Source organism: Schistocerca gregaria, chromosome 3 (genome assembly GCF_023897955.1).
Source record: "Schistocerca gregaria isolate iqSchGreg1 chromosome 3, iqSchGreg1.2, whole genome shotgun sequence".
Lineage (NCBI taxonomy): Eukaryota > Metazoa > Arthropoda > Insecta > Orthoptera > Acrididae > Schistocerca > Schistocerca gregaria.
The window spans coordinates 852,005,713-852,013,856 of record NC_064922.1 but is presented as its reverse complement, the minus strand read 5'-3'; the positions used below and the strand labels follow the sequence as shown (position 1 = coordinate 852,013,856).

Genomic DNA, 8,144 nt, shown 5'->3' with positions numbered 1-8,144 from the left:
GGGATAGATTCCATTATTCAGTCCCACCAAGACTGAGGAAATGTCCTGGCTCACTGATTGACTCATCACCGGCCAGCCTATAGCACGAAAGGCAGAAACTTGAAATTTGGAGACGATGTTGATCTTTTGCTACGGGCATCGTTTAGGAAGGTATTTTTCGTAATTCCACTACTTAGGGGGTGAAGTAGGGGACGTAACAGCATCCAAATTATTTCTTTACATTTTTTTAAGGAACAAGCGTTTGAAATAATCGTCTTGGTCAAAGCAAGATGTGAAAATAAATGTATTCAAACAGTTAGTTTCCCATGCAGTGCGAATTAATATGAGGTAAAACATGAAACATAATACTTGGTCTATTTTGCAGATTTTACCCCCCTCACCAAAATTTGTTGCCAGGTTCCCAATACACAAATTAAATCAATAAGAACAGTCCATTCAATTTTAATTTTCCAGTTTTATGAAAAATTAGTTTTCTGTGTTTTTAGCACTTACATCCCCATGTCAGCAGCGCGGTTCTATTGCTAATTTAAACTGTCAAGTGATTTTCAGTACGACTGAGCGCATCATGACGACAATTATTTAAATAAAAACTGTTTATGAAAGTTGAACGTGGAGGGGTGATAAAGGAAAGGAAAGGGAGAGAACTGATGATATCAGCAGCATTGGGACTTTATGCGGAGTCGGCGGCGACGAGTGAAAGTATGTGTTGAACCGGGATTCGAACTCGCAATCTTATGATTACCTGGTAGCTGCGCTGAACACTGCGCTCTCCGGTCCTTGTGTTCACCTCGCTGCACGGGCTGTCTCAACACGCCTCTCGGCAGACACACGTTCACAACCATCGCCACCTAACCGCAGTCCCTGATCATGCCCTCTATGCTCGCTAATTTTAGATTCCCACAGGATTCGGACGATACTATGCATCGGAAGGGACGATTGTAGATTTATTGTCCAACGAGGCGAATCTAGTACGAGTGTGGGTTGAAAAGTTCTCGGAATCACCACGAGAGGCCAACACTAGCGCAACGAGTTGTTCACGTGATATTCATTGGACTGTTGCCTGCAAACACGTTCCACGTCAGTGCTCTTGGAAGAAAGCTGTGGCGGTGACGTGGCTCTGTTGTTGTTATCACGTAGTGACTTGCGAAGACGGAAAAAAATCTAGATTCGAGCAGTGATTAAGTGCTTCGCAAAGAAAGGTATGAAAGCAAAGGACATTCATGTCGATCTCCAGAATACACTGGGGGACTCTGCTCCTCAACTCCTGCCAAGCGGACAAATCAATTTAAATTTGGTCGGAAGAGCTTAGATCCGCGCAGTGGTCGCTCGAGATGTGTCACTCCTCCAGAAATCATTGCAAAAGTGCACAAAATGGTCATGGAGAATCGCCGATTCAAAGTCCGTGAAATGGCTCAAGCTTGCCGGATGTCATCTGAAAGGCTATATGATATTGTTACTGAAGAATTAGAAATGAAAAAAATTGTCTGTAAGGTGGGTGCAGTGACTCTTGACATGGGTGCACTACTATAGCACTCCGTCTTCAGACCACAAGTGGCCCATCGGGATCATCCGACCGCCGTGTCATCCTTAGCTGAGGGTGAGGATAGGAGGGGCGTGTGGTCAGCACACCACTGTCCCAGTCGTTATGATGGTTTTCTTTGACCGGAGCCGCTACTATTCGGTCGAGTATCTCCTCAGTTGGCATCACGAGGCTGAGTGCACCCCGAAAAATGGCAACAGCGCGTGGCGGCCTGGACGGTCACCCATCCAAGTGCCGGCCACACCCGACAGCGCTTAACTTCGGTGATCTGACGGGAACCGGTGTACCCACTGCGGCAAGGCCGTTGCCGTACACTGCTATACCCCAGAGACAAAACAACAGTCAAAGTAAATGAAACATTCTGATTCTCCGCCACCAAAGAAAGCAAAGACAATTCCTTTGGCAGGAAAGGTCATGGCAACAATGTTCTGGGATGCGAAGAGCATTCTGTTTGTAGATTATCTCCCCACTGGGTAAACGATTACTGGAAAATACTGTGCTAACCTCCTGGACAAATTGCAACATAAGAACAGCGAAAAAGGCAGGGTTTAGCAAGGAAAAAATCATTTTCCATAAAGACAATGCGTGCCCACACACGTGTGCAGTCGCCATAGCAATATTACACGAACTAAGGTACGAATTTTTGCCACACCCGCCTTATTCACGTGATATGGCTCCGCCAGACTTCTCTCTCGCTCCAAAACTGAAAATTTTAGTTGGTGGAGGAAAATTCACTTCAAATGAGGAATTAATAGCTGCAGTTGTTCATTGTCCCAGGAAGGGGAAACTTTATTGACACATTCCTGGGGTCAGATACATCACATGATCACACTGACAGAACCACAGGCACATACACACAGGCAACAGAGCATGCACAATGTCGGCACTAGTACAGTACCTTTCGCAGCAATGCAGGCTGCTATTCTCCCATGGAGACGATCGTAGAGATGCTGGATGTAGTCCTGTGGAACGGCTTGCCATGCCATTTCCACCTGGCGCCTCAGTTGGACCAGCGTTCGTGCTGGACGTGCAGACCGCGTGAGACGACGCTTCATCCAGTCCCAAACATGCTCAATGGGGGACAGATCCGGAGATCTTGCTGGCCAGGGTAATTGACTTACACCTTCTAGAGCACGTTGGGTGGCACGGGATACATGCAGACGTGCATTGTCCTGTTGGAACAGCAAGTTCCCTTGCCGGTCTAGGAATGGTAGAACGATGGGTTCGATGACGGTTTGTATGTACCGTGCACTATTCAGTGTCCCCTCGACGATCACCAGAGGTGGACGGCCAGTGTAGGAGATCGCTCCCCACACCATGATGCCGGGTGTTGGCCCTGTGTGCCTCGGTCGTATGCAGTCCTGATTGTGGCGCTCACCTGCACGGCGCCAAACACTCATACGACCGCCGGCCGCGGTGGTCGAGCGGTTCTAGTCGCTCAGTCCGGAACCGCGCGACTGCTACGGTCGCAGGTTCGAATCCTGCCACGGGCATGGATGTATGTGATGTTCTCAGGTTAGTTAGGTTTAAGTAGTTCTAAGTTCTAGGGGACTGATGACCACAGATGTTAAGTCCCATAGTGCTCAGAGCCATTTGAACCATTTTTGAACGCATACGACCTGGCGTGCATTCGTGCGTCGCTGCGGTCCGGTCCCAGGTCGACGGGCACGTGCACGTGCCGCCGACCACTGGCGACAACATCGATGTACTGTGGAGACCTCACGCCCCACGTATTGAGCAATTCGGCGATACGTCCACCCGGCCTCCCGCATGCCCACTATACGCCCTCGCTCTAAGTCCGTCAACTGCACATACGGTTCACGTCCACGCTGTCGCGGCATGCTACCAGTGTTAAAGACTGCGATGGAGTTCCGTATGCCACGGCAAACTGGCTGACACTGACGGCGGCAGTACACAAATGCTGCGCAGCTAGCGCCATTCGACGGCCAACACCGCGGTTCCTGGTGTGTCCGCTGTGCCGTGCGTGTGATCATTGCTTGTACAGCCCTCTCGCAGTGTCCGGAGCAAGTATGGTGGGTCTGACACACCGGTTTCAATGTGTTCTTTTTTCCATTTCCAGGAGTGTACATTCGCATCTTGTGTCGGCTATGTACATCAGAAGAAGACGACAAAAAGGTACAAAAGAAAAGAAAAGAATGACATTGATTAACAAAGAATGTGAGACAAATATTGTCTCTGTTTTACATAATAATTTTTTTAAGAAATAATTACATAATTGAATGAATATTATCTACACGTTCACATTCCACTCGTAATTTTATATATTGTTACACAGTACTCTAATAAAAACTCCAGTGCACTTAGACTAGATATTTTTATACATATAGCACATGAAACTCAATACATTATGTAATAAGCAAATGTTGTTAACAAAAATCTCGAATAATCCTTGCTCGATTTAAGTAAAATTTTTGCGTAATACTTTAATAAACATTCAGAGTTACATAGGTTATACGCTGCCGTCTGTGAAAAGTGAAACTCCGAGAATGAATTACCCGAATAGCGCCACACTTGGTGGAAGTGACGACGGGTGTGGAAGCAATACGTGATATGTTTTGCAGAGAGATGGGGTACACGTAGACCAAGCCAAGGCCTGTCGTGTCGATCCGGCAGGGTCGGTATTGCGCCTAGTGTAGTCGGTGCAGAGCTGCCACACAAGGTGGAAACAATACAGTGAGTGCCAGTATGCCAGTCGACGTCAAAGGGAGCCATATAAGCATGTGAGCGAGTTCGAACGGGGCAGAATCATCGGTCTCCGGGAAACAGGGCTGTCATACCGTGACATTTCGGCTCGCATAGGGCATGCCATTACGACAGTGATGCGTGTGTGGAATTAGTGGATAGTGAAAGTTCGTACGCAGCGACGAGCGGGAATTGGACCACGGAACACGACCACAGCACGGGATAACCGTCATCTTGTCCGCATGACTATTACGGACCGTACTGCGTCATCCACAGTGTTCGCTCGTCGCTGGAGCACTACCATAGGGGTGAACTTGTCTGCATCGACGGTTCGTCGCCGTCTACTGTAGGTTGGACTGGTTGCACGCATGCCACTACGTCGGCTTCCATTGTCCAGAAACCACAAGCCCTTCCGAATGCAATGGGAACGTGAACACCGTCACTGGGGTGCTGAGTGGCAACATGTAATCTTTTCGGATGAGTCCCGCTTCAACGTGTCCTACAATGCTGGCCGCATACATGTCCGGCGGTACCGTAGTGGGCGCAACCTGGAAGGCTGCATTGTGGAGCGGCACATTAGATGTGATGGTTTGGGACGCCATTGGTTACAACAACCGATCTCGCCTTGTACGTGCACTTTGAAGAGCAACCGGTACCTAACGGAGGTTGTGGAGCCTGAGGTACTCCTGTTGCTTCAGGCATCTCCACGGGCTACAGTTCAACCGGACAATCCCGGCCATATATTGCGAGGAATGTACAGGTCTTCTTCGAAGAGCGTCGGGTACCATTGCATCCCTGGCCTGTGCGTTCGCCAGACATATCGCCCGTTGAACATGTCTGGGATATGGCTGGTCGGCACCTGGTGCTTCCCGGTCCTCCAGTAACTGGCATCAGGGATTTGTGGGCTCGAATACAAACTGCGTTGAGGGAAATCCCTCAGGAATGTATTCTTCTAATTGCAGTGCATGGTGGCCACACGACATACTGAATATCAGGTCTCAAAGAACTGTACATATTTGAAACGGTGATCATTTGTTACTTGTCATGTACTTAACCTGTGGTATTAAATTAATTGAATTCATGAGTTTCCACCTTGGTGTTGCAATTTCCACATGTTGTTGTTGTTGTTGTTGTTGTTGTCTTCAGTCCTGAGACTGGTTTGATGCAGCTCTCCATGCTATTCTATCCTGTGCAAGCTTCTACATCTCCCAGTACTTACTGCAACCTACATCGTTCTGAATCTGCTTAGTGTATTCATCTCTTGGTCTCCCTCTACGGTTTTACCCTCCACACTGGCCTCCAGTACTAAACTGGTGATCCCTTGATGCCTCACAACATGTCCTACCAACCGATCCCTTCTTCTCGTCAAGTTGTGCCACAAACTTCTCTTCTCCCCAATCCTATTCAATACATCATCGTTAGTCATGTGATTTACCCATCTAATCTTCAGCATTCTTCTGTAGCACCACATTTCGAAAGCTTCTATTCTCTTCTTGTCCAAACTATTTATCGTCCATGTTTCACTTCCATACATGGCTACAATCCATACAAATACTTTCAGAAATGACTTCCTGACACTTAAATCTATACTCTATGTTAACAAATTTCTCCTCTTCAGAAGCGCTTTCCTTGCCATTGCCAGTCTACATTTTATATCCTCTCTACTTCGACCATCATCAGTTATTTTGCTCCCCAAATAGCAGAACTCCTTTCCTACATTAAGTGTCTCATTTCCTAATCTAATTCCCTCAGCATCACCCGACAATTCGACTACATTCCATTATCCTCATTTTGCTTTTGTTAATGTTCATCTTATATTCTCCTTTCTAGACACTGTCCATTCCGTTCAACTGCTCTTCCAAGTCCTTTGCTGTCTCTGACAGAATTACAATGTCATCGGCGAACCTCAACGTTTTTATGGGTTCTCCATATATTTTAATACCTAATCCGAATTTTTCTTTTGTTTCCTTTACTGCTTGATCAATATACAGATTGAATAACATACGGGACAGGCTACAACACTGCCTCACTCCCTTCCCAACCACTGCTTCCCTTTCATGCCCCTAGACTCTTATAACTGCCATCTGGTTTCTGTACAAATTGTAAATAGCCTTTCGCTCCCTGTATTTTACCACTACCACCTTTAGAATTTGAAAGAGAATATTCCAGTCAACATTGTCAAACGCTTTCTCTAAGTCTACAAATGCTAGAAATGTAAATTTGCCTTTCCTTAATCTATTTTCTAAGATAAGTCGTACGGTCAGTATTGCCTCACGTGTTCCAACATTTCTGCGAAATCCAAACTGATCTTCCCCAAGATCGGCTTCTACTAGTTTTTCTATTCGTCTGTAAAGAATTCGCGTTAGTACTTTCCAGCTGTGACTTATTAAACTGATAGTTCGGTAATTTTCACATCTGTCAACAGGTACTTTCTTTGGGATTGGAATTATTATATTCTTCTTGAAGTCTGAGGGTATTTCGCCTGTTTCATACATCTTGCTCACAAGATGGTAGAGTTTTGTCAGGACTGGCTCTCCCAAGGCCGTCAGTAGTTCCAATGGAATCTTGTCTACTCCGGGGGCCTTGTTTCGACTCAGGTCTTTCAGTGCTCTGTTAAACTCTTCGCGCAGTATCGTATCTCCCATTTCATCTTCATCTACATCCTCTTCCATTTCCATAATATTGTCCTCAAGTACATCGCTCTTGTGTAGACCCTCTATATACTCCCTCCACCTTTCTGCTTTCCCTTCTTTGCTTAGAACTGGGTTTCCATCTGAGCTCTTGATATTCATACAAGTGTCTCTCTTTTCTCCAAAGGTCTCTTTAATTTACCTGAAGGCAGTATCTATCTTACCCCTAGTGAGATAGGCCTCTACATCCTTACATTTGTCCTCTAGCCATCCCTACTTAGCCATTTTGCACTTCCTGTCGATCTCATTTTTGAGACGTTTGTATTCCTTTTTTCCTACTTCATTGACTGCGTTTTTATATTTTCTCCTTTCATAAATTAAATTCAATATTTCTTCTGTTTCCCGAGGATTTCTACTAGCCCTCGTTTTTTTACCTACTTGATCTTCTGCTGCCTTCACTACTTCATCCCTCAGAGCTACCCATTCGTCTTCTACTGTATTTTTCCCCCAATTCCTGTCAATTGTTCCCTTATGCTCTCCCTGAAACTCTGTACAACCTCTGGTTTAGTCACTTTATCCAGGTCCCATCTCCTTAAATTCCCACCTTTTTGCAGTTTCTTCAGTTTTAATCTACAGTTCATAAGCAATAGATTGTGGTCATCGGCCACATCTGCCCCTGGAAATGTCTTACAATTTAAAACCTGGTTCCTAAATATCTGTCTTACCATTATGTAATCTATCTGAAACCTTCTAGTATCTCCAGGATTCCTCCTTGTATACAACCTTCTTTTATGATTCTTGAACCAAGTGTTAGCTATGATTAAGTTATGCTCTGTGCAAAATTCTACCAGAGGGCTTCCTCTTTCATTTCTCATTCCCAATCCATATTCTCCCACTATCTGTCCTTCTCTCCCTTTTCCTACTTTCGAATTCCAATCACCCATGACTATTAAATTTTCGTCTCCCTTCACTACCTGAATAATTTCTTTTATCTCATTATGCATTTCATCAATTTCTTCATCATCTGCAGAGCTAGGTGGCATATAAACTTGTACTACTGTAGTAGGCATGGGCTTCGTGTCTATCTTGGCCACAATAATGCGTTCACTATGCTGTTTGTAGTAGCTTACCCGTACTCCTATTTGTTATTCATTATTAAAACCACTGCTGCGTTACCCCTATTTGATTTTGTATTTGTAACCCTGTATTCACCTGACCAAAAGTCTTGTTCCTCCTGCCACCGAACTTCAATAATTCCCACTATATCTAAC

The 8,144-nt window shown here is 45.5% G+C and overlaps 1 pseudogene; it reads right to left on the bottom strand.

Annotated features, from left to right (window-relative positions):
• Positions 1-1,731: 1,731 nt before the first annotated feature.
• LOC126356609 (5S ribosomal RNA) lies at positions 1,732-1,849 on the bottom strand (annotated as a pseudogene).
• Positions 1,850-8,144: the final 6,295 nt, after the last annotated feature.